Source organism: Peromyscus californicus, unplaced genomic scaffold, assembly GCF_007827085.1.
Source record: "Peromyscus californicus insignis strain IS unplaced genomic scaffold, ASM782708v3 Scaffold_14__1_contigs__length_90479793_seg_2, whole genome shotgun sequence".
Lineage (NCBI taxonomy): Eukaryota > Metazoa > Chordata > Mammalia > Rodentia > Cricetidae > Peromyscus > Peromyscus californicus.
This window is the reverse complement of record NW_026294436.1, coordinates 1,130,509-1,157,492: the sequence shown is the minus strand read 5'-3', so window position 1 is coordinate 1,157,492 and position 26,984 is coordinate 1,130,509. Positions and strand designations below refer to the sequence as shown.

At 41.4% G+C, this 26,984-nt stretch overlaps 1 protein-coding gene and 1 non-coding gene across 3 annotated transcripts in view; both read left to right on the top strand.

Annotated features, from left to right (window-relative positions):
* The window catches only part of Cntnap5 (contactin associated protein family member 5), a 915,960-nt gene that overhangs the window by 234,639 nt on the left and 654,337 nt on the right, over positions 1 to 26,984 (top strand). The gene's annotated exons all lie outside the window — the stretch shown is intronic.
* On the top strand, positions 8,372 to 8,444 carry Trnak-cuu (transfer RNA lysine (anticodon CUU)). Its single transcript has one exon. It is a non-coding gene; the product is annotated as a tRNA-Lys (tRNA).

Here is a 26,984-nt window from a genome sequence, read left to right as displayed (position 1 = left end):
CCCAGATTGCTTCAGGATGGGGAAATGCCTCCTACTCTGGGAATGGACACAAGTTACTAAGGAATCTGCTAGCAGATACAAGTGGGTCTGGAAGCAAAACGAACCACCTGGAGGGCCAGAAATTTAACAGCAGATTGTAAGCCAGTGGCATTTTGTTTAAGTCAGTTTCCAGGAAAAGCACCCCAATGTAGCATTAAAACAACAGCTGGGGCCTTGGCTGCAGCCAGGCTGTTATGTTAAGCATGTCAATTGGAGGCATAGAACCCAAAGAATCATATATGAGCCACATGAGGTAATTAATGGCAGAAATAGCGGAGGTATTGTGCATTCATTTTCGAATGGGTCAAGTAGCTGTTCAAAATGTCAAAATGCTCACTTTTGACTGGTTTCTAGCAGCATGGGCTTGTTTTGCAATTAGTCTCACTGTTTAGATTAAATCATAAAATAATAAGAATAATCACATAAAATAAATCTTTCTTATCTTCCAAGTTTGCTGCAAACTTGCTATATAGTTTCTGATGACCTTGAAAGTCTGACCCTCTGGCTCTGTCTTCCAGAATGTTGGCATTTTAGGCATGTACTATCATGGCAGCCTTGTGTGGTGCTGGGATTGAGCTGAGAGTGTAGTGCACACTAGGTAAGCACTACAGCCTCAGTCTCGTGAAAGAAATTCTCCCAACTCCTCTCAGAAAATGAAGACACTCTCCAGTAGAGATTTCTATATAGGCAAATACGATGTTACTATTGCTGAAGAAACATCAGGCTCATGACCATAGTGTCAAAGTACCTGCCCCCTACCCCCAAAAGGAAGGAGAGCTCAAGGAAATAACAGACTGTGGCCTTGGGAGAGAACAAGAATATGGGCTCAACAAAGATCTCGGAAGTATAGTCCCCAAATGTAAAATTGCCTCTATTTGCTGACACCAGAAACAATGTCTTTGGAAAGGCAGAAAAAGCAATTACTTGGGATTTGAAATAAGGAATCTATATTCTGTTGTTGACCACGTCTTTTATTGGTATATACATTTTCAAACCCACTTAATCTCTTCGAGCATTGCAGACTGTATCTTAGACAAACATATGCTCCCAATCCAAGCTCACAGAAGTTATGCAATAAATGCTGGCTTTGAAAAATTACGTCATTTTTCAATAAATAGCAGCTAAGTTAGTGTTACGATAAATCACAGGGTTGACTAGTAAGAAGTACATGAAACTCCCTTTAACTGCCCAGAAGTTAACAAAAGTGTCATCAGTTTGGTGAGAACAAAGGACTTGAGTTGAAGACCTTAGAGACTTGTCTGAATAGCATTACTGGTTGGTGCTTTTTCTGAAGAAAGCATCACGCAGGTATCTATTCTTCTGACATAACTATTAATTGAGAGCCACTTGTAATCATAAAAAAAATAGTCTTAATGAGATAGACAGGTAACTGGGTCAGCAAGATGCGGGAGAGACACAAGGGTCCCTGGTACTTACTAGCCAGCCTGTCTAGTCAAACCAATGAGTTCCAGGTACAGGGAGACACTCTGTCTCAAAAACCAATGTGGACTGCTGAGGAAGATCCCCTCCCTTGACTTCGGCCTCCACATGCACACGCATGTCATGCATATACAAAGACTTGATACTAGGTCATGTGGTCAATGTCCTTGTAGATATTATCAAAGTACAGTGAACAACGAAAACAAGTGAAGGAAAGCAGTTATATTTGAATGCACGTGACTAGAGAACATTTGATGATATTAGTTGAGGTTGAGTGGTCCTCATCATTGTGGTAATTCAAGAGATTATTGCTCATTTTTCAAAACTTAAACTTTCAGCTAAATAAAATTGCTACTTGTGGTAAAAACCACTCGTGTGCTACCCAGGGTGGTATAAGTTCCTGGTCTTTTGGAGTTTACTTGATATTTGAGTTAGATAAAATGCTATGACCATGGACATTCTAATTTCTCAGGCATATATATATATATATATATATATATATATATATATATATATTTGTATATTAATTTACTTAGAGATAAGAGCCCAAGGGCAATGGCTGGGGAGATAGCATTGTAAAGTACTTCACACAGAAACTGGAGGAGCTGAGTTTGAAACCTGGAACTTGAGTAAGCATCTGTAATTCCATCCCTCCTCTTTCTATAGTGATGGATGAAGAAGTTAGAGGGCTAGTAAGCCTGGCATACACAGTTGCTGACAACAGGAGGACCCTGTTATAAACAGCATAGAAAGTAAAGATCAGCACTTAAGACTGTCCTCTGACTTCCACACTCACACCAGGGCATGTGCATACACATATATACACATACAAGCATGTCAGCGCACACACACACACACACACACACACACACACACACACACAGAGAGAGAGAGAAAAAAACAATAACTACACTCTTCTCCTCAGTGGAATTAGAAGTGGATGCTATAAGGTTAAACCATGATTTTTGGTCATTTATAAGCTTGTACATAAATAAGCTCAACTTGATGAGCTGAAATGTTTCCCCACAAACTTGTGTGTACCCAGAATTTCAAAATGTGACTTGTTTGGAAACAAGGAGCTTGCTGGGGTAACTAGTCTTCATGTGAACTCTGTGGAATTAGAAGAGCCTCTCCTAGGGTGACTGGTATCTTTAGCAAAAATAGAGGTTGAGCTGGAGAGATGGCTGTATCGGTAAGTTCTTGAAGACCTAAGTTCCATTCTCAGAAGGCCAGTAAATGAGTCTTTGTTCAGTACTGTGTACTTGTAATCCCAGTGATGGGGATGTAGAAACAGGCGGATCTCCACAGCTCAGTGGTCACCCAGCTTAGCATGCACAGTGAATTCCTGACAAAAGAAGGGGCTTTGACCCTACAAACAATGTTGAGGTAGGCAGCACTTAAGGACCCATAACCAAGGTTGGTCTGTGTCCTTCACACATGCTGCTATACAGACACATACCTACAAGATGTTAGGACACATGAACATAAAGTGAGCCATAGACAGAAAAAGTCCAGGGACTGGCCTGATGCATTTACAAGGGACACTCCCTGCTGGCAGGAGGCAGCCAAGGCTGGGAGGAAACAAAGGAAAACACTCCTCTGGGACTTTCAGAGAACAAATAGCCCTATACCACTTTAATTTGTGAGGTTTTGACCTCCAGAATTATGAAATATTCTTGCTGTTATAAATCAGCTAGTCAGGAGGAATTTGCTTTGACAACTCCATGAATCTAATGTACTTTTGTAGCTATTGTTTTGTGCTGTGAATCCCATATAACTTGGACCTCTTATAGGGAAGCCAGGTTACCATCCACTGGCCAGCAAGTCCAGTGTGCACAGCAGAACTAAAACTGCACTGAAGAATGGCAGCTGATCATTGGCCTCTGCACACACAACTTCACATATGCATGTATTTACTTATACACTAACTCACTCAGCATGAGGACATTTCACATCCTTCATAGTACCAGGCATGATGTTCCTGTGACTGCAAAATTGCTCTGCATCATGCTTCTCCTCCCCCTTTTCTCTCTTTCTCAAAGAGAAATTCACTGGAATTCAACATCAGGCCCCATATGCCCCTCAACACTCATCTCCATCATAGGAAGCTTCCTGTCTTTATAGATACAATTCAAATGCAGTCAGCTACCCTTCTCCTGATTCAATTACTTAAAGCAGAATTGTCCTCTTACACGTGTGTGTTCCTTTTCCTATTGGGTCACCTCTTAGGGTTGAAACCTTACTTCTGATATTTTACTACAGTCTTTCCCAATGTTACTAGGTAGGCAGGTCTTGTCCATGAAGTCAAACATGTCAATTTTTGTTAAACAAAAAAAAAAGTCCAGCCTGATTTTGCCTCCATGTCTCTGCTTTGTATCCTACAAAGCAAATGCCTGATAAAAATTTGCTGAATATTTGCCCTGGCTGCCTCATTTCTCAGTGATAGAGCTGAAATGCTTTCTAAAGTGACTTTGACATCATTATAAATTTGGCTTGAAAGCTGTTCAATTGATGCATTTGCTGGGGATTATCTTTGCCCCATAGCTCATTAAGCCTGTCCTCATATACTACAATATCCATAGGATGAGCAAAATGTGGGAAAGTGACCTATGTAAATAGCCTAGCATGAAGAAAATACCTACAGCAATGAAGATTATATGACTGCTCTGTTGGGTGGCTACAGATTTGGGGTTTGGGTGATGAATGAGCTAAAGTAGGAAAGGTAGCCTCTAGTTGCTTAGGGAGAGAAGAGGAGACAGCTCTCATTAATTTGTACCCAGCAAACAATTTGCAACGATTAGCAAAATCATATTGCTTGTGCAATGTGTTCTTTAAAATGACCAAAAAGACAGACACGTGAAAACAGTAATTTTTAGCTTGGTAATAGTATTGGGGAAATCATGATTATGAAGGTTGGCATCCATAAGTTACAAAGCTGAACTGGGCAAAGGAGCTGGGTAAATCCAAGAGGACACTATGTCAGCCATTGGCTCTCTTAGACCTAGAACCCCTTCTCTCATCTCTCAACACTGAAATAATATGAAGTATGTTTCAAAGCAAATATTCACACTAGAGTCAGGTATACAGCTATACAGCTGGGTAACAGCAAAGTTCATTCTCTGGTTATTATGCAAAACTCCAGGGTGGTGTGGGATTGCGAATTCATTATCACAATGCAAATCTGAAAGGAGTCCACTAGATGAAACTCAACACTGTAGAAAACAAGACTGAATGATTACCTTCTGAGACTTACAGACCCTTCTACAACTAAAAAAAAAGTTTCATTAGTGGTCATTTCACACCTTTCAACAATTTTGGAATTAGTTGTCTTAGCTCCTTTCTTCTACCTGTAATGACTTGTTCTGACAAAGGTTGCTTTCCAGGAGAAAATGTTTGTCTGGTTTATAATTACAGGTTGGAGTCTACCATTGCTGAGAGAAGTCCAAGCTGGAAGTTGAGGCAGCTGGTCATATCCACAGTCTGTAGTAGAGAGAGGAATGCATGTTTGCTTTGCTAATACTTAGGTATCCTTTTCCTTTGCAGTCAGTTGAGGGCCCAACCCATGAAAGGGAACTGTCTACATTCAAGGTGGGGCCCACTGAAATGTACCAGATAAAGGAGGTAAGATTTACAGAAGTAAGAGAAGGGGAAAAGACCAGAGGCAAAAGGTAGATGGGATAATTTAAGAAAAGCTGACAAGAAGCAAGCCAAGCTAAGGCCAGGCATTCATAAATAAGAGTAAACCTCCATGTGTGATTTATTTGGGAGCTGCATGGTGACCCCCCCCCCCCAAAAAAAAGAGCCAAAAAGCAAACTGGGAAATACAGCTCACTTAATCTGTAAGTAGCATATAATTCAGCAGCGAGGGATAGACACCCATGGGTCCCTTCTCCATCCATGCCTGAGTTTTGATGGACCCATACTTTTGAAGACCAGTGTAGACATCTATAACTGCTGAGTTCATGATTGCAATTGTTGTCTTTCTCATAAGATGACATTTTGCAGCCCTCTTCCTGTCTTCTGGTTCTTACATTCTTTCTCATGTGTCCTCAGCAATGTTCCCTGAGACCTGGAGGGGATGGGATGTGTCTTGTTTAGGTCAGAGTAGGGTGCAGCACTCATCCGTCACTCCTCAGCACCTTGGGCAGCCATGAGTTTCAGTGCCCTCTACTGTTGACCAGAAGAGCAGATGTACTCAGTGTAATCACACTGGGACAAGTCCCCCTCAGAATCTGTCTTCAGGCTCTGATACGGGCTTTGGGTTTAGAAACAGGGCACATGGTGTGCGCAGCTCCTCATTACCAAATGTGGTCCCACTTACCACTGACGCATTTTGTTGGGGTTTGGTCTCTCATGTTCTTCAGTTCGACAAGTTGTGGAACTGTGTGAAATCTGCTCCTGGGAGATAAGCTTCCCTGCGGATGTCGCTCGTGCTCCAGCCTTTCCCTGAACCAAAATGGAGTTTCAGGGGAAATTCCAATTATTGGGCTCCATCATTTCACTAGTCTGATAACCAAAGTAAAGAGCAAAAGTGACTCTAGAATATCCTCATCCCTGCCAGGACAATAATATCAGATGATTCTTCTAATCCATCAGTGGTGTCACTATAATGGAGACCTTTTCTCTTAAGGATTTTTAGTCAGTGACATGCAACTTTACTTTTGGGGAAGGGTAAATTTTGTCTAAGGACATTAATAAACACCTTATAGCACCCCACACAGTTTCATAAAAACACATCCATCTTCAAGGCTCTTAGGCTCATAAAGGCACATAAATAAAGCTATGTATGGCCTTGGCATATGGAATCTTTTAAGTGAGAATGGTGTCTTTGAAGTGTAGCTTTTCACCTTCTCCCTCTATTAAAGTCTGGGTGAATAGCAGGGCTCTATGCATTCTGTGATGATGGTAGTCCTGGCTTACTCACTGGCTTCATTAATAGGATCCTCATCACCTGTTGTGCTCTCTGGGCTTAATTTCCACTTAAATATCATCCCTTCATTCCTAATCAATTGCCATCATTCTTTGAAACCAAGAACTTCTGGAAGCATTGTGAGAGAAAAGAATGAAGGTACAGAGGGCAACATGTCTGAGAAAGATGACTGCAAATTGATGGAGAATGAGAAGCCTCTGGAAAGGTTTTGTAATGCAGTCTATGTAACTGGCTCATGGGAAAGGAAGATGGACAGGACATTGGAGTCTGGGTAGGGTGTGAGTATTGGTGAAATTATTAAGGCCACTCCACGTAGTTAAAAGGAGATTTATTTAATGGCGTAACTTACAAATTAAGGAATAGGTAGGTCGCGGAGTCTGGGGAAGGTGTATCACAGTCCAGCAGTGTTCTCTGGAGCTCTGCTCGGTCCACCTCTCCAGTCCAGGGTCCCGCAACAGAGAGAGCGCTCGCCGATCCAGATCTTGGGTCCCCAGGCGCCTCCCTTGGCCCCGCCTTGTAGGCGTGACAGTTGCCGAAGTCTCAATGGGGGTTGGAACTTCCAGATCAAAGCTGGAATGGCTACCCACTACATCTCCCCCTTTTTGTCTAAATAAGAAAGTTCTAACCTAATACAAGACTATATACAAAGGAATGGTTATCAAATATTGTCCAGGAATAATGAGGGATAATGACCTAGATAAGATGGAAGTACAACCAATGCAAACAATATCAAGCAAGAAACACATACTAAAGTCCAGAGAAGTATAGAGCAGAGGTAAATGGCATGTTACAAAGATCATTCCAAAAGGTGTCCTATCCTAAAGAACCTGAATCTAATACTTAATATGTTCTATCTACTAAGTTGTAACTATAACTGCTAGTCTTCAATCCCATCAAAGACCTGAGAAGGAATATAATGGTACCTGAGAAATGGTAGATGGATGCAAGCAACTTTCGGGAATCTTGCGAGAGTAGACGGAGACAGCTGGCAGCCTGGACAGTCACCTAATGTTTCTCAGCATTGTTGGTGCATTCAAATTGGCTACAGGCCTAAAGTATCTGACAGACCATTTTCAGAAGCAGGAATTCTGAAAGACCATCTTACCCTGTCTTGGCAGAGTACAGTGGTCACTTTCCTTGTGTCCCACTTGTCCAGAAAGGATAGCATTGCATTAGTACTGTCAGCCGTCGAGGCAAGGGCAGTTCTTTGCCCAGTAGGCCATTTTGTGCCAAGAAGACAAACTTCCAAATGGAAATGTCTTAGAAGCCCAACGTTCTCTCGGGATCAAATTGGTGCAGCCAGGAGCAATTATGTCTCACATCAACAGAATTCTAAGTTATTTAAATGCCATATTCTCTAGGTCTATGAAGTGTTTGAAGATTACCTGTCCATCTGACCTATGTATCTGTAAATCTGGATAACCTAACTAACGTAACTATAGAGATGACAAGCATAGGTGACTATAAATCTATAAGTCTTATCTACCGAAATAACCTAAGGACTAAGGCTTCACGTAAACAAGGTAAACAGTCTATAAGCAAGTGTATGGTAAAGAACGATGACTTCAAAATTGTGACAATACACAAGATGTTATAACAGAGGTAGGAGTATATAGTGCGATATGCAATATGACAATAATCTTAAATATATATCAATATACCGAATATCCTAAACAGAAGTAGAACCTACATAAAGTATGACAGATATAAATTTACATTTGTATCAATATACAAGTATTTCAAATAAGAGTAGAAATACATGTACATTATAACAAATATAGTTCCGTATTTGTATCAATATACAAATTATCTTAAACAGGAATATAAAAATAGTTTACATTTGTATCAACATATAAGAACCCATAACAGTGCAAATTACAGTGCAAATTATTTAAGGCTACTATTTTACTAAATTTGTTTACTAGTATACATAATAAGGAGAGATGGCTCAAGAGATTAAGAGCCCGGCTAGCTCAGTCGGTAGAGCATGGGACTCTTAATCCCAGGGTCGTGGGTTCGGGCCCCACGTTGGGCGCCAGACATTGGTGAAATTATTAAGGCCACTCCACGTAGTTAAAAGGAGATTTATTTAATGGCGTAACTTACAAATTAAGGAATAGGTAGGTCGCGGAGTCTGGGGAAGGTGTATCACAGTCCAGCGGTGTTCTCTGGAGCTCTGCTCGGTCCACCTCTCCAGTCCAGGGTCCTGCAACAGAAAGAGCGCCCGCCGATCCAGATCTTGGGTCCCCCGGCGCCTCCCTTGGCCCTGCCTTGTAGGCGTGACAGTTGCCGAAGTCTCAATGGGGGTTGGAACTTCCAGATCAAAGCTGGAATGGCTACCCACTACATGTGAGCACACTCTGGCTTATCTAGGTTGTAGCCTGGGACCTGTTTTCTGCTCCAGCAGTCCTGGCTGGACTGTGCAAAATTAATAGGCCTTCACTTTTACATTTGTAGCATGAGAATTCCTCTGCATGAGCACAGAAAGAATTGTTTCTTTCTATGAGGTTTTGGATTAGTGCTACAATGAGACAAATAGCCCAACTCCAGGTATATGCTAAGTGGCCAGCTTTCTCGCCACTCCCACCGCACAGCTGATGCTTGAGTCCCCAGTCTGAGTTTCAATCAAACTCTGACCATTCCTAGTTGTATGATTTTGATCAAGCTGCTTAATTTCTCCTGTAAGAAGCAGGGTTTCCTAGAGGAACAGAACTGATAGAATTGATAACAGCTAATAGATATTTTCCTTGTTGCCTCAGCTAAAGAACTAAATGACTAAAAGACAGAACGGTAAGAGTACAGTCAAAATAAGATTTATTGGCAAACTATGGAGACTTCTCTGGTAGATCTGGGGAGACCACCAACTCTAATAGGGTTTGGGTTTTTATTTGGGTTTATGGTGTCCTACTTGGTGACTCCCCTCCCTTCCTTTCTCTGTTGGTTTAAAGTGTCTCTGCACCCCTTCTCTGGCAGGGGTTGTCTCTGTCTCTGTTGACAAGCATGGCATAACTGGCTTGTTGATTGGCTAGAGTAACAATGGGGTCCCCAGCTTCCTCTGCTCTTTGTGGTACATCAAGTACAGAAAGACTCACAAATTCCAAGGGAAATAGCCCATGCTTCAGAGAAATGGAAGCTTACTGGTGGGGGGAGCAGAAACCCACAAAGAAATGGTGACTCACTATTATTGCTGGGGACAGAAAAACCATACAAACCTTAAACTGGGATGATCAGATCCCCACCTATCCCATCCTCGGGGTCACAGCCATGAAAGAAACAAATCCTACAAAAAGGTTTATTAGATTAGTTTCACTGACAGCAATTGGGTAGTCCAACAATAACTGTTTCAGATTGGAGACTGAGAATCAGCTAAGTGCTTGGTCTCCAAGACTGGATAGCTCAGCAGTCTCAATCTGCTGTTGAAGGCCTGGGATTCTAGGAGAAGTTAAATTTCACCTTCTATAAAACAAAATAGAAGTTGGGCAGCCCTTAGAATGATTTATGCAGGGCACTGTGATGCATAAAATCTCTTTTTCTTCAGTGCATTTGTCAAGCGTTTTCCAGGCATGAGCCTCATGTAGGACGAGTTGTTGTCCCTTAGACACCTTAGCAGAAGAGGAGAATTCTTACGGAAACTTTCTCTTGACAAGTGTTGGTCCTGTCGCCCTTGACTGATGCTCTGCTCGTCTCCCTTTACCTCCTGCACTGCGAAGTTTATGTCCCGTTTTACCCTCCTGCATATTAGCGCCTGGGTCTTCATGGCCAGATGAAGTGAAGCCATAAAACTGAGACCTGCTGGCCAATTAGGATGCATCTGACACACCTGGTTGTGTCTTCTGTGTGCTATCCCAGGATGGTGAAGAGATTTCATCTTGTTCAGGTTTTACAAAAACACACCCCCATAGAACAGAAACTGCATGCACTTTTGCTGGTTTAAGCATAACTTGGATTTATTACACAGAGAAGATAGATGCGTGTTTTTTTTTTAACATGCTGTGAAAGCTATAAAATTATTTACTGTCCTCATTATCATTAGAAGGCAGGAGTTATCTGATCTCTCTCTCCAATGCTTTATGATGAAACTCTATTTTAAGATTCATAATTTTAAAGTGTGGTCTGCTCCTGCATGGAAGACGCATGCAGGATGGGGAAGTGTGACGCTGACTAATGCTCACTTGCCATCTGTATTAGTTAAGGTTCTCCAGAGGAACAGAGCTGAAAGGTGAATACCTAGGACACAGGGAATTCATTAGATTACCTAACCAGTTACCAGCTGTGTGACTTAACAATGACCATCTGCTGGCTGGAGAGGTTGAGAATCAAGGATCTCCCCAGTCTGCCAGGCTGGAAGCCACAGCAGTTCCAGTGTGCTGCTGAAGGAGGGAGGGAGGAATCCTGGAGAGCCACTGGTCTTCAGTGAACAGCTGAAGAAGATTCTGAAGTCCCTGGAGGACCACAGCAGACTCAGCATCATGAGGTGGATGCACTCGCCTGGAGGCAGTGAAGTCACATTGGCAGAAGCTGCAGCTTTTCCCTGAGCCTCCTTGTAGTCTGGTTTCCATAAAGTTGCTGTACACTCAGTTGGTCCTTCCAGGAAGTACCTTCACAGACCCGCTCAGAGGCACATCTCTTAGCTGCCAGCCAAGATGAACCACCACATTATCCTAGAAGCTTATTTGGAAAGGGGTAAAACTAAGCCATGAACAAAGTGGGTACTTCATAGAGCAGTGGCGAATGAGTGTCTGAAATTTATAGTATGGACGTTTTAAAGCCAAAAACACCCAAATCCTCACCTTTGGGGCCAGGGTGATTAATTCCCACCTTAAAAGCAATTCTCCTTATAGGCAAAAAATCCAAGAAAACTATCTCCTGTGACCATCAACCCCATGAGTGGTGGTAGAGTTACTAAAGCTGCCAGGGTTCTGTGGGACATGGCCCTTCTGTCTCTATCCCATTAAATGTGAGGCATAAATATCCACATTGCACAAGATGGCCAGATATGCCAGTCTTTAGGGGTTCAGCCTCTATTTCTTTACTCATTTATCAATTTTGATTAAGTTAGGGGAAAGAATTCTGATATAATAATAAATAAAATTTATGTCATTTTTCTAGGACAAAGACTTACTTTGTTTATACAGCATGAGCATCCAGGGAGGAATGTATATTTTTCTAATATGCAGCTTTGGATAAATATAAAATGTTCTGTATATAAGATTATGTTCATAGCTTGGGAGAATTTGAGGGAAAATATTCCCGGCAAGCAAACTGTTTTCAAGAAGAAAAAGTAGAAAGCCCAGGAGCAGAGGGAAAACAACATAACCTCGTTTCTCATACTTTAAAATATGCAGCTTGAATCGCTGACTCACACTCGGAGAGAACGCTCTTTCTGGAGGGGTACAGGCTGGATGCACATGGAGGGAGAGATACGCAAACGAATGAGAACTTTCCATCTTTGTGAAGATTAGGATCACCTCTTCCAAGCAGGGTTCCAGCAGCATGAAACACACTTAGAGTACTCCTAAGCATTCATGAAGGACCTTGGGATGTGATTCCCACACAGGTCAATGTTCTCTGCCCTATATATACTGGTAAAATCAGGAGCATGGTGGTGCTTTGTGACCATTCAATTTTTTTTTTCTTGCATTGAAACACTCAAAGAAAATGTATCTTGTTTGGAAGGACATAAAGTTACATGCACAGCTTGGAAGCTAGCTCAGGAGGCTTGAGTGTGTGCTACATAGCAATGAGTATCTGAGTTCAAATCCTCACACTCCCAAAATCTGGATATGGCCACACAGAGAGCTGTTTGAGTTGAAACAGGAGGATGGCTAGGTCTTGCTTACTGCCAGCCTAGACCCAGGTTCAGTGAGAGCTCCTGTATCAATGACATAAGATATATAATGTTAGAGCAGGACACTTGAAATCCTCCTCTGTCCTTCACATACATATATGCAACAGGGACACACACACACACACACACACACACACACACACACACACACACACACGCACCTGTGCTTATACTACACATACATATAGTTATGAGTGAGTTGTGGGAATTAGATGTTTTTGTTTTCATAAATTTATATAATATGTTTAGATCATTATTTGTACCTCTCTTATCTTTTACTACCTCCTCCCACTTCTGCTGATCCCCTTTCATGTCCCAAATGGTCCCACTAAGACTTTCAGGTCTTTTGTTTTTTAGTGAATGGCCCAATGAGTATCATGAGGGCTACTTACAGGAACATGGCTGGGGGGTTGTTACAGGAGTATTGGAACCTTGCCAGTGGCTACTTCACAGAAGAAAATGTCTTTTCCACCTCCTCCAACTATTAACTGACTATAGATCCTAGTAGGGTGAGGGGCCAGGTGAGCTCTTCCGCTGTGACGGGATGTTGAGGGTCCAATCTTTCATACATCTTGTGCAAGTAATTGAAGGTGCCATGAGTTGAAAAACACAACAGCTATATAATTCCTGGATGTTGGTGTCCCACACTACTTCCCACCTTCCTCTGGTGCTTATATCCCCAAGGCTTAGGAAGTATCATAGAAGAAGTGAGTGGAATCATCAGCACTATTAAACCCAGCTGTTGTAAGCGATTGTTTTTATCTATTCAGCCCTCTGAGACTCACTATGAGTAGATAGTTTATAAACTGTATGACTGACCTTGCTTATTACTACTGATACAGATGCTATGAAATTAAGTGCAAGAAATAAATAGTTATTTATCAGTGTGTCTATGTGTGTCTGTATGTGTGGGCACGTGGATTTGTGTGTACATGTCTGTGTGTATGTTCACATGACTGTGAGTGTCTATGTTCATGTGTGTGTGCATGCCTGTGAATATGTAGGTCACAGGTCCACTCAGGTGCCCTTCCATCCATCCTGCTGAGTGATAAGGCACCTCACCAAAGAGGCTGACCAGTGAGCCCCAGGGATTATGCCTATCCCAACGTTCCTAGCAATGGAATTCAAAGAATGTACCACATCAGATTTTTTCACATGGGTCTGGGAATAAACTTACTTTTCTGTCTGAGCTATTGTCCCAGCCCCCCAAATGATCCATATTATTATCTTCGTTTTATAGAAATGATTTTAAAGATTTGTTTGACAGAGAATAAGAACTCTACTCGGATGCACATAGGGAGGCCTCATTCTGTAAGCAATTGTGAAGCCTGGGCATTGTCACAGTTGGATTGGGGAACAACAGGAATGGACTTGGAAGATGTGTTATAAGAAATAAGTCAGATATAGAAAGACAAATACTGTATCATTTCTGCATTTGGAGGGCAATAAAATTTGGAGGGCCTCCTATACATGTAGAGTAGAATAATGCTTAGCAGAGACTGGGGAGAATGAGGGTGGAAAAATTTGATATAGATCAACAAGTATAACTGCACCTGAAAGGAGGAAGTTCTGGTGATTTAGTGTACTTCAGGTCAACTGAAGTTAATAATAATATAGTATATGCCAAAGTGGCCAGAACAGAGGGTTTGTAAATGATTTCACCATGAATATATGAGGTGGTAGGTGTGCCAAGTAGACCCAACTGATTTTTACATAATGCATGCATTCATCCAATCACCACAGTGTTATAACTAGGTGGTTATTGCTGTGGAATGTTCTGTATGGCAAATGTGTTGCTAATTAGTTAATAAATAAAACACTGATTGGCCATTGGCTAGGCAGGAAGTGTAGGCGGGACAAGGAGAATAGAGCTGGGAAGTGGAAGGCTGAGTCAGAGAGACATTGCCAGCAGCCACGATGCGGAACAGAATGTGAAGATACCGGTAAGCCACGAGCCATGTGGCAAGGTATAGATTAATGGAAATGGATGAATTTAAGCTGTAAGAACAGTTAGCAAGAAGCCTGCCACGGCCATACAGTTTGTAACCAGTATAAGTCTCTGTGTTTACTTGGTTGGGTCTGAGTGGCTGCGGGACTGGCGGGTGACAGAGATTTGTCCTGACTGTGGGCCAGGCAGGAAAATTCCAACTACAGGTTATCATATGTCAAAAGAATGACGTTAATAAGGCAATGGCTCTCATATGGACCTTGAGTTCAGATTCCTGACACACACATTACAGCCGGGCATGGTAGCATGCATCTGTAACCCCCGGGCCTGAGAGACAGTGACAAGCAGATTTCTGGAGTCTATTGGAATCCAGTCTAGTGTAATCAATGAGCTCCATGTTCAATAAGAGACCACGTCCTCAAAGTGGAGAACAATCAGTGATAAAGGAAACACCTGATGCTGACCTCCAGCTTCCACATGCTCATTTACACAGCATGCACACACACACTCACACATACACAAACATGTGTGCACCGCATAGACATAACAGATGAAATTACATATGAAGGTCTATATAACATATGCCTATGTATGTAAAAGTTGTAAATCATACCAAAATCCTGAAACAGTATTTTATGGCCTTTCCTTCCTTGTTCACAAGTATGCTTTCACACCATAGAAGTTTAAGGCCCCATCAGAGCATGTGATATATCAATTGCACACTTCTATTACCTAACTCACATTTCCAACTATCCTACCTATTGCTCATTCATTTATCCCACAGGTGCTCTTCAAGTATAGTTATCAGGAAAGGCTAAGGGATATTCATTATGCAACACTGCAGTCTGAATACTTAAACATCCCAGAGACTCATGCCGTCTTATTTTTTCCTGGGGAAACACAAACATCTATTCAAACAAGATGAGGAACCAATGGCAGACAAAAGTATGATTCCACCAACGTTCAACTTGGCTTTCGCCTTACTAACAGAGCACAGGAGAGGAGTTACTTTCAGGTTCCTGGGTGGACCCCAACCAGCATCCTCATTGTAAGCCCCACCCCATCACAGAGGATGACCTTCAAGAAGCAGTATAATGTATTGCTGTTTTTCGTTATCCTTTCACTTCTAATATTCTCTAGCATCTCTCAAAATCACTTGCACCTGGAGAAATGCAGTAGAAGTAATTGTTGATCCCCAGGAAGGGTCCTCTGGCCCTCATCTTCTCCTTTAATGAGGGAGTGCCAGTAGATCCATAACTATAGGTCTGGCAGTCACATTTGTTGTCATAATTACTTGGCTAAGGCAATGTCTACTCCATGATGGTGTGACCATATTGTTCACAGAAGATAAAAACATCATGTAACCTCTGGAATGGAGAAATGGAGAGAGTTCCATCAAAGAGGATAGGTCACAAGCACCATCACCACCTGCCAAGCCCCACAAAGTGACCACATCAGGGGGATTATCTAGAAAAAGAATACATAGCAAGGTCCCTTGGAAGCCAAGGGGCCAGAAGAGAGGCCCATGAGCTGCAGGTAATGACTGCTGGGAGTAAAATGCAAACCAAGACCTTGAGCTTGAAAGTTGCTGTTTCATCGTCTCTTTCTGGCTGAATTCCTCCTGTTTGTAAGTGAAAACAAAGGAAAGATTAATCACTATGTGGATCCCTGGCTTTGGAGGGAGTCCTTAGAAAGGCACAAAATGAGAGATTTCTAGAGAAGGCATCCTGCAGAATCACTGGGTCCCCTGCTGCCATCAAGAAGGCCCCTGTGGATGGAGCCTGGCTTCTTTCTCTGGGATCTCCCTGAATTGGGACTTTGGAGTACCTGGTCCATTTATCTGCTAGTTGAGCTTAAGATAAGGCACGCAGGGCCCTGTTGATGTCCCTGTGGAGCTCACAGTGAGTGATAGGAGCTCTGGGCTGCTGCCCCTGCTCAGTCAACAGGAAATAGAGGCCAAGATAAGCACCTGAGAGAGGGATTTTTCTTGCCTGTCCTCTGAATGCAGAATGTGATTAAGAGAGGGAGGTCTCTGCACACTGACCCAGAAAGCAAATGTAAGCTGAACAAAAGGGAGCTGTGGATGCAAGAAGATGAGATGGTTGTGAAATTGAACCTGGCTGGAGGATCCCTGTTTATTCTAGTCACTACCCAAACTGACAGTATGCACAGGAGCAGAAATGAAAGTATTTTTTATAGTGCAGACGATAAGAAAAGGTCTTGTCTCATAGTTTCCTCTATTTAAACAGGTCAAAACATCAAGTCAGAGAGAGGTGAGAACATGAAAAACACTTGAGTCCTTTGGAAATCCAGGCATTCACCCGTGTATGGTTGATGTATATATGTAGGAGTGTGTGTGGCAGTCTAAGGCTTTTAACAGGTGTCTTCTTTTATCTCTCTACCTTATACACTGAGGCAGGGTCTCGTTTTTTCTCCAGAGTTCACCATTGCAGCTAATTTGACTGGCCAACTTGGTATGGTGATTTCTTGTCTCAGCCTCCTGTACACTAGGAATACAAAGACTACCACATCCATTCTGTTTTTTTTTTTAATGTGTGTTCTTCAGATCCAAAGTGTGATACATGTACCTTTATGGTAAGCAGATTACCTGCTGAGTCACCCCCCAAGGCCTGAAACCTACACATTTTTGACAAGACATTTTCTGTATCCTCAGACCCTGTCTATAGGTGGTACCAAGGACAGACCAGGACAATAAGCCAAAGAGTTCTCATGCTTACAAATGACCTTGTGTTATAAATAAGCTATCTTTAAATAATTTTCAAAATCAGACATTAGATCATCCTGGAACATTGCAGTGATACTACATAAAGATGAAAAATAACAGATTCCAGCCTCATATCTGCTGTGAGAGACAGCCCAGATGAGCATGTCTCTTCTGTATTATATACTTTTCTTGTTACTGCGAGGAAATATCCGACAAAGACAACCTAAGAAAGAAAAAGTTTGCTGAGGCTCAAAGTTTGTGAGTATAGTCCTTCATGGTGGGAAAAGCATGAGTAGGCTGGTCACATTGTATCTGCAGTCAACAAGTAGAAAGAGATGAACTCTGCTGTCCAGTTCATTTTTTCCATCCAATGGGATGGTGTCACCCACATTTAGGGTGAGTCTTCCCGTCTCAATTAACCCGATCTAGAAACTCCCTCAGTGACATGTTGGGAGGTTTATCTCCTATATTCCAGATCTAGTCAAATTGACAAGAAGATTAAATATCACATGTCTGATTTCATATACACTTGAGTACACCATGCTCCAACAAGCACATATGGTTTGTCTAAGTTTTAAAGGAGGTGATAGGAATTCTTGTTGAATGTGTGATTTGGAAACTATTACGTTTGTAAATTTAATGGAGTTGGTTATATTTTATGACCAAAATATCAAGATTGGAAAAAACACGTCAATCTGAAATGTCATATTTCATTCCATTGTTATATCAGTGATCACATCAAGTGGTTCTATGAAAAGGGCTGGATCCTTTCCCTCCACCTTAACTCTCTCACTATTAGAATATGTGTATACTTACCACATTGTATACATCTGGATTTAGGCCCCAGCTTAGAGTCATTGACACTGAAATGTCACCCTCTTGCTGCTGGATTGAGGTACAGATGGATTATTTCCAGAGAATCTTCAACTCTCTTGGCTCTTAAAACTAAAAGTGGGTTCCACATGGTTGATAGAGACCCTGATCCCATGACAAATGGTCTGCCACCTGTACTACTGTCCATCTGTAATTATTGAGTGCTATGATCCCAGAACATTGGAAATCACTTCCGTGGAACGTCTGGAGAAGATGGAAATGGGAATAGGTTGAATGAACCAGGATAAAATTATGGAGCAAGTAAGATTTACATGAACATTTAACAGGAGCACACAACTTAAAATTAGAGCAAAAATATAATAGATTTCACAAGAGAATAAAGACAGATATCTGACCTTCTCGAAAGCAAATTAAGGATGAGATACCTACCAAGGTCTAATGTCATGGTGAATGTGATATATGAGAGACCAGGAAGAAGATTAGAGACAAAGATGCAACACAGTATGTTAGTTTACTTTCTGTTGCTATCTATGCTAAAGCACTGCTCAAAACCAACCCATGGGAAGAAAGGGCTCATTTGGCTTTCAGGAGTCAGTCCATGTTTGAAGGAAGCTGAACAACCAAAGGCAGGTAGCTGGAGGCAGGAGCCTGGAGCCTGGAAGTGGAGCCCATGGAGTAAAGCTGCTTACTGGCTTGCTTGCTCCAGCTCCTGCTCAACTACTTTTCTTATAAATCCCAGGCCCATCTGCTCAGGGCATGACAACACCCACAGTAGGTTATTCATTCCTATATATCAATTATCAATTAAGAAAATGCCCCACAGACATGGCTACATGTCAACCTATTGGAGTCAATTCCTCAGTTGAGATTGTCTCTTCCCAAGTGTCAACTTGAACACCAAGATTAGCTACAGTACTTGACAAAGGAAGGACTTAGGGAATACTCCATTTAACTGCATGCAAGATTTATGGAACTTGAAGGACAGACTCAGGGAACTATAACAAGGATCCACCTGAAGATAGATTTGGTTTTTTAAATAAATTTTGGAGTCAAAAGATACACAGCTTTAGGTACTGGAGGGATGGTTCAGTTGGTAAAGTCCTTCCCTGTTAAGCCTGAGAACCTAATGTTTCTTCTCAAACACCTATATAAAAATGAGTGAATGAATGAATGAATGAATAGATGAATGGATGGATGATTGAATGAATAAATGAATGAATGAATGAAGTGTCAGGTGCAGCAGTTTTACGCAATCCCTGTTCTGGGAAAGTGAAGACAGGGGGTTCCCTGAAGTTTGCCTAGCTAAAAGGGTGAGCTTAAGGTTCTGTGATTTACTTCTTCTCACAAAATAAGGTAGAGAACAAACTTTGGCCTCCAAACACATGAACACATAATCCCCTGCACACACAGTCACCTGTGCACACACATACATACAGTCACCTTCACATACACACATGCTCACATAGTTACCTTCATACACACATTCACACACCTGCCAACTGCACACAGTCACTTGGGCACACACACACAGAGTCATCTTCACAAGCACATGCACACATAGTCACCTAATAACATACATGCACACAACTGTCACCTGCACACACATGTACACACACATATGTACACACACATGTACAATACATAAAAAAGATGGATATTTTATTTCCAACTTTGTTTCCAAAATTCCAATTTTATACTTTCTTTTTGAGGAAGAGTTTTCTACTTAAGAAATTCCTGTTTTGTAGCTTTTAATTGTGTGTATCTGCTACATAGACATTGTTCTTGTCTTCCACATTTGAGACTTCACTATTGATAGTTATCATCAAAAATTAAGCAGCCAAGAAGCTTATTTCTGAGATATTTTTAGTTTTCCCAATCTGGACTTCCAGTTTTCATTTATTTTCTTTAGTTCAGATAAGATGGATTGCTTTGGCTTATGAAAGAGGTACTTTTTCTGGCACTCAACTCTACTTTTACCTATGTTATGAAAGTGGATTGAAATGGTCTTTTATAGGAACTAGCTGGAGCACACACATGCATTTATATATATACACACCCCAGACACTCCCCTGAATGTGCTTACAGAAAAGGAACCACAGAAAACATCTGCTCTCTCCCCTATCTCTACAGAGGAGGGCAGGAAAATAAAAGAGAGAGCATGCTTCATTTTAGAATTTTAGAGTCAGCGTAATGTAACACTATTTTACCTTTGCACAAATAGTAGAAGAAGTCAATAAGCTCAACACATTTTCACGGAGTTTCTTGGGCATTCTTTGGCTGTGTGTTAGTTAATTGTCTCAGGTGTCTAAGCCTGTTCCTTGTCTATAAAATTACATAGAGGTATAACCTTAGGGGAATGTTGGAATGATAAAGTGATGTACTATGTGATAGTTAACATTGACAGTCAACTTGACAAGATCTACAGTCACCTAAGAGACAAACCTCTGGGTAAGTCTGTGAGGAAACTTCTATACTTGTGTAATTTGGAATGACCCACTCTAGATGTGATTGATTCCTCGCCATAGGCTGGGGCCCTGACTTAATGAAGACGTGAAAGTAAAATGTCCACCAGATCTCACCACTTACTACTTTCTGAGTGTGAACACATCGTGGCCAGTTGCTTAATGTTCCTGCTGCCATGCCTTCAACACTAATGGACCACACCCTCAGAGTATAAGTCCAGACAAACCCTGCTTCCTTTCAGCTGTTTTTGTCAGCTGTTTTGTTACAACATGTTAACTCATACCTACTGTATGGAAAAAGCCTGCTGAGATTTATTAAATAAACATGAATGCACTATTTTGTTATAATTAATGTTATATTATAAAGATGAATTTGGAACATGACAGCAAAGACTATTCAGCTCTGCTATAATTTCATGTGGAATCTCAGCTCTCGATTCTGTTCTTGAAAAGGAAGTACTAACACAGAGTCATATTTCTTTTCACTAAGACACTTGCTAGCTCTGTAGCCTTAGCATAGTTCTTTGAATTTTCTAGCAAACAAAACAAAACAAAACACAACCTTGTAGTATTAGGTAAGATATAGTGCTCAACATAGACAAAGTAATATCAGCCACAGAGACAATGCTCAGTGAGTATTGACTCTTTATTCCTAGTGTCTCATCTATAGTACTAAAATGTTATTAGAGTCTCCTACTGTCCAAGGTTATTTTAGGTTCAAAGGATACAGGGAGTGATACAGCAGAAACTTGAAATGAATGAAAACTGAATGAAAAAAATCCTCGCTTTATATGTGTTTCTCACATTTTCTTACAAGGTTGGGCTGCAAATTCTACTACCAGACTGTGTACACTACTAGTACAGCTGTAAATCTCTTGATCCTCTTGTTGACACTCCTAGTGGATTATTAAACTGTGTGTGTGTGTGTGAGATATTGTGTTCTGTATGTGTATATGGTGTGTGTGTGTGTGTGTGTGTGTGTGTGTGTGTGTGTGTGTGTGAGCATGTTCCTGTGTGAGATTGTGCATGTGCCTGCCACAGAGCACATAGGGAGGTCTGACATAACCTCGGTAGTCATGAGAGTCGGTCTTTACCTAGGAGCTTGTCCGAGACAGGGTCTCTGGTTGCTCACTACTACTTTTGCCAGGCAAGTTCACTCATGAGCTTCTAGGGTTCTTCTGTCTCTGATTCCTATCTTCTTAGCATATAGGATTGCAGATATGTGTACTGCTGTGTCTAACTTCTAACACGGGTCCTAGGGGATCTGAACATAGGTTGTCATGCTTGCATGACAAGTACTTTTGATACCAACCCCTTTCTTCAGAACCAGTTACAGAGGATTTTACTCACTGATTCTGGATACTCCCATTTTTATCTCTTATCTCAGTTCAATTTTCAGGTCGCACACACACACACACACACACACACACACACACACACACACTCACACACATTTCCAGCATGTGTCTAGAGTCGTCCTCATTATTTACATGGCTGTACAGCCTCTAAGCTCTCTTGGCTGTCAGTACCTCCTTCCCACTTAACATTGCCTATTTCAGTTTCTGATGTTACTCCTATTATCATCCTCATTGTAATCCACTGTACCTGCTTTTGTGGCAGCCTTACTTCTCTACCCACTGCCTTCTTTGTATTCTTATTTCTCTGATGACATTGGACAGTAACTGGCTTGGTTCATGGGCTGGTGTTATATTCTTGTCCATGGGCTCTAGTATTCCCTCAAACTGTGAATTGCTCACTGAACTCCTGACTGTCACAGCCTGTTTGAGGCCTGTTATTAGCTGCTTCTCCAGTGACTGCTACCAAGACCTCCAGTCCTGCATCTGGGCCGCAGGCCTCTCTTTATGAGGACTACTCATGTGACTCATGATGGCTGCCAGTTTCTGCTGCCCGTGGCACTCTGCACTCACTGTCTGCTAGCAGGAAATGCTGGTGTGTCGCTATTGTTCTTTTCTAAATTTTCTGTGTTACACAATTTCTCAAAAATAAGCTTAGAATCTCTATTCAGCCAAACTCAAGTCTACTTTACACTGAAATACTCCTGGGAAGTATTTTGTTATCATTGTTTTATATGAATGTATGTGTGTGTGTGTGTGTGTGTGTGTGTGTGTGTGTGTGTGTGTGTGTGTTGCCCACACTGTGCACAACTGCAAAAGCCAGACGAAGACATTGGATGTTCTATTTCTAGGCACTTTATTCCTTGGTAGCAGCTCTCTTTACTGAATCTTGAGGTAGGCTGGCAGAAAACAAATCCCAATATCTGTACCCCCAAAACACATTGCTGCAGATGAATATGTGGCCACACCCAGATTCTTAAAGGGGCATTGTGAATTTGGATTCAGGACTTCTGCATGCTCAGCAAATTCTATTGCATGATGGGTCACTCCTGGGAAATATTGTAAGATCCACAAAAACCAAAGGTATATGGAACAACTTTTTAAGTTAAGATTTCTACGTGAATTTGGAATAATGAGTGTGAAATAGAGAGCATCTCTGAAGTTAATAGCTGTGGAGAATGTAGGAAATAAACAAAGAAGACTAATACCCCATGCTGGACACTATGCCCAACATGTCTGTTAATTTAAACACAAAAGACACTGATAGGGAACAGGAGGATATTTTATTTTTGATTTCATCTTCAAGGAAGTATTGATAAATTCAATTTACCCACTAAACAGTGGGTCATCCCATATCCCAGCAACATTTGTGTAAGCTGATTTACTTAAAGTACTATGCCTCTTACTGGAAACAATAGGAATCCATTATAATTTGCAAATGCTCAGATGATGTGTCCAACCCAAAGAGAAGACATGGTACCCAAACTTGCAAGATTTCAAGAATTTTCTCAGAATCTGAGCAAAAGTAGGTTTCCATGAGCGAAGTTTCACAGAGTCTGACTCTGGTGTTATACATGTGTCATGTGCTCCCTCCGAACTCAGGTTCAGGGGAAAGCCATCCTGTCGTGTTCTTCCTCTCTGGGATGCTCCACAAAATATGGTTTGGGGTCTTTATTTCTTGTTACTTAAGCATTGAAAGAGTAGAGTGTGCCACCAGGGGAAGTGCAGTGGATTATTAGGCAGACTCAAAGCAATTCTGAGACTGGAGTTGTAGCTCAGTTAGTAGAGTACTTGTCTGACATGCAGGCAGCCCTGGGTTTGAGTCCCACCGCTATAAAATAGACTGTTGTAGTACATGAGTGAAATCCCAGCACTCAGAAGGTGAAGGCTGAAGGATCAGGAGTCCAAAGTCATCTTCTGTTACTGCAGATGCCGATACTTCACTTGCTGTATGTTCAAAACTAAGAAGTAACAGAAACCAAAAGTCTATGCTCATAGGTGTTACTACAAAATCTTCGTATTTATTTCTTATAAAAATGGAGGGATAAATACAATACTTGTCAGTTTTTAGTTCCTAAATGTTTGCTGTGTATTATATTATAAGAAATATTCAGTCAGGCATCCTTTTTATTATTATTATAATTACCATTATCAAGCATGCCCTTAGTTCATTAGTTAGGTTCATTTACCTGCAAACATGGTTAGCTCTGGGGTCTGGAAAGATAGCTCAGTCAGTAAAGTGTTTGCCATGCAAGAATGAAGTCCTGAGTTTGAGTCCCCAAACCAACATATATAATCAGCCTGATGTGGTGGATTGAGCTTGCAATCTTAGTGTTTTGGAGTTGGAAACAGGAGGATCCTGGGAGTTTATTGGCAAGTAGGTCTAGCATAGTGGGAGAACTAGAGCCCAGTGAGAAACCCTATCACAAAACACTATGTAGACTTCTCCTAGGGAATGATACCCCAAGTTTTCTTCTGAATTCTATACACAGGCACACACATATACACAGGTATCATACCCACATGAACATGATAATGATGATATGAGCAAACACACATACACACACACACACACACACACACACACACACACACACACACACACACATGCTCTAATGAAGAAAAGGGGCCATTTACCCTTTACAGTCAGGAACCAATTTAGGTGTAGGGGAGCAAATATCAAATAATTAACAAGTGTGGCACTGATTTTGAACCCGGTCTGCTTACAACAGTTTTTATAGGGTTGCCATTATCACACCCCTGCATCACAGAAGGGGCCACCCTCAAGATGCAAGTCTGTTCTGCTTTGACTTGTTACCTTGCTGCCATATGCATCCCTCTCCTCTCAGAAGATGAATAGTATTGCTGCTATGTTGAGCTGCCCATGGTAGTTTTGTCGTAGCGTGGCATCTGCACCAGATATGATTATAACTACAAAAGTTGAAGGGAATTTTAGGGCCAAAATGGCAGACTTCACAAATATAGATTAGTCGATCATTAAGTTAGATGGAATAATATCAAAGTTGCCCAGAATATCCAAGTTCCTAAAGCAAATAGGCCCAATGCTACATTTAAGGAGAAACATGGAAAATATCAAGTTCATAATAAGGTACAAGCAGATTCATCTCATTTAATTAATATCCACCAAGAGAATCACAAATTATTTTCAGGAGGGAAAATACTATAAAAATATGGTAATTCAATCAAAAGTTAGGCTGTTCCTCCTGCAGTGATGAAACCTAAACAGACTTTTGAAAACATTTACCTATGACTAGTTATTCGTTAGAGTCAATTTTATATGGAAATGGCAGAATCTTAACAGCCCAGTAGCTGATCATGTATTCATGTATCTGCCCATTAAAAAAAAATGAAACTCCCTAGACAGGTGATGATCTCCACATTTTTTGTAAATTATTAGAACTTTGAACAATCAGACCCAATGTCTAATTTTCAATAGTTGTTGTCTGACTTTTCCTGGGCAGAAATGAGCAAATATCTATTCACCCCAGACAAGAGACCACAGACATTATTCCACCCATGTCTTGCTTAGGGAACCAGCCAGTTTACTGAAGTCAGCTACAGGAGCAGGGATAACTCAATGGAAACTATACCACTGCAAAGCCCATCCCACTCTGAGCAATGATTTGCAAAAGCTGAAACCCTCTAGCTCTCTGCATGACTTGCAGACAGCTGGGCTGGTTAGAGAATCTCCTCTCTCATCAGCTGTTCACTGCTTGCATAACCTTGGAGAGGGGCCTAGTGAAATCTGTAAATTTCAGGAGCTCCTGAGCCTTGTAATATTTATTTATTTCATGAGTCTTGTAAATTTCAGTTCTGTCCTGAGTCTTGAGTAAGAAACTTTCTAGCGTGGAATGTTTCCATTGATAGGCAATAGCTAGAGTTTAGTTATCACCTATTTATAGTCCAGCTGTTACATAGGAGTGTCATCTTTTCCCCTCTGACTCTGTCTCTGATTGCCTGTTGCTTGTTTCCTTCTCACAAAAACCATAGGAAATGTGTTGTTTTTTGAATGGGTGTCCAAGTCTTTGATAGTCTTTAACAGACTAGAATAGCTCCAATTACATGCTTTGATAAGGAAGTGCAATGGTTTCCTGTCTGGAATCCAGCTCCAATGTTGACCAGAAAACAGAGTCACTAGTTACAATGTTCTGTCTGCTTTTATCTCGTGTAATAAAGGTAGTCATAATTAGTAATCATTGGCTATAAATAAAGTTCCAGACACTGTGGTAAAGGCCATGGGCCATCATTTAATGCTTCTCAACAGCCCTGTGGAGTAGGCACATTTACTTCTCCTTTCATATTGAATACAATAAAAATGAGCTCCCCATTGCCTTAGTGGAACTGAGTTAGAGGATTATGTATGCAAATCTATTTATCTTATTTTAAAAGTGCTGTTCATAAATTACATAGATTTTATTGACACTTGGCCATACATAGGGCAGAGAGAGTAAACAAGGACAAAGTTGCTGTGTGGTGTTTCCTGAGAAGACGTGAACAACCACTTACTTACCTCAGGTATGGCACCAGTAACATTAAAAAAAAAATAAACCTACTCTACCCAATTTGAACTTAATGAATCAGTGAGATTATTGGTGTATGATTGAGGGGTATTGCAGGACCATGGCTGACTCATAAATGGCTGCATCACTGAACAGCCCACCCAGTGTGAGTGACAACTCAGAAAAGATGCATCCTGACAGCTTCCTGTTGCACAGCTCAGTCTTGGAGAGTCTTGTCACCCTAGCAACTGTTCCTGCTCATGTAACTTTGGGGAGGGGCTTGTGAATCTCAAGTATCAGAAGCCTTCTTAAGGCTTTTATGAAAACATTTCAATTTGGAGGCAGTAGTGACACAACAGGTTGGAGAGAAGAGTCAAGGTCCTTACTTTGGTGGAGGTGGAGGTTGGAATAGGGATGGTGTGCAGAGACTCATTATTTGAATGCTTGGCCCACAATGAGTGGCACTATCAGGAGGTGTGGTCTTGTTGGAGTAGGTGTGACATTTTGGAGGAAGTGTGTCATTGTGGGGGTGGGCTTTGAGGTCTCAAATGCTCAAGCTTCTTCCAGTTGGGGATTTAGTCTGTCCTGTTGCTGCCTGCCAATCAAGATGTAGAACTCTCAGCTCCTTTTCCAGCACCAGATCTGCCTGCATGCTACCATGTCCCACCATGATGATAATGTACTGAACCCCTGAAACAGTCAGCCAGTCAAATTAAAAGTCTTCCTTTATGAGCATTTCCATAGTCATGGTGTCTCTTCACAACAATAGAAACCCTGACTAAGACAGTGGGCTTGTGTGATGCTAACCTTACAAGTACAATCTGATGGACTTAGAAGTTCACCTGTCATTTTCTCATCCCACCCTCATGTACATCTTTACTCT